We start from the raw sequence: 1,119 nt of genomic DNA on the forward strand, positions 1-1,119 counted from the left end.
CATAGATTTTCAGAATCTATTGGTCTTTTCATGGCTTCGTTGATGTCAAAGACAAATTTCTCACCATTAAAATCAATGCATATTGTCCCCTCGGCCATATCCACAATTGTCTTAGCCGTTCTTAAAAATGGTCTTCCTAACAATATCCCGCTAGACTCCCTAGCTTCTGGTTCACTCATTTTAATGACATAAAAATCAGCGGGATAAGTAAAGTTCTGTATCCTGACCAACACATTTTCTAACACACCCTCAGGATTGATACATGACCTATCAGCCAGTTGGATCAACACCCTAGTATTCGACAATTTTACCCCCTTTAGCCGATTATAAATGGATAACGGCATAACATTGATAGATGCTCCTAAATCACACATTGCATGCTCGATTTTCACATCTCCAATTGTTATGGGTAGGGTAAACATACCTGGGTCGGCTCTCTTGGGTGGTAGCTTCTCCTGTACAATGGCTGACGCTATTCCCTCCACCATGATCTTTCCATCCTCCTGGGCCTTCCCGGCTATGAACTCTTTTATAAACTTCCCCAGAGGGGGCAGTCTCACGGCTTGGAGGAATGGTATGGTGACATCCAACTTCCCAAAGATCGACATGAAATCCACAGGGTTTTCCTTCTTCCTCTTCGTCACAAACCGATATGGAAACGGTTTTTCTCCCTTAGCTTCTCCAGTCAGTCCTTGTGGAATTCCCTTTGGCTCCTCCTGGGCTTGGGGTTCCGATGTGGGTATTACTCCTCCCGGTTGCTCATTCCCAGGTTGTGTTTCTCCCTCCTTTTCTTCCACGGTAGGCTCCTTGTTTAGAAAAAACGGATCCTCCATCTGAGGTAGAGGCCTTTTGAGTTCTTCCGCTGAGATGACGTCGCTCAGCACCCCTTCTCTACTAGACTCCCCAACAGGATTCTTGAGCTGAGGTCCATTATAGGCTGTCCCGGACCGCAGTGTAATTTTGCTCACATTTGCCTTTTCAGGTACATGGACTGTAGATGGGAGTTTCCCTGAGTTCCCTTTCATTTCGCCCACCGAGTTAGCGAGTTGGGCCAACTGCCTGTTCATCATGTCCATATTTGCCCTATGCTCCTTCTGGGCACTTTGCATCCCTTGCATT

Source organism: Salvia hispanica, chromosome 4, assembly GCF_023119035.1.
Source record: "Salvia hispanica cultivar TCC Black 2014 chromosome 4, UniMelb_Shisp_WGS_1.0, whole genome shotgun sequence".
Taxonomy (NCBI): Eukaryota; Viridiplantae; Streptophyta; class Magnoliopsida; order Lamiales; family Lamiaceae; genus Salvia; species Salvia hispanica.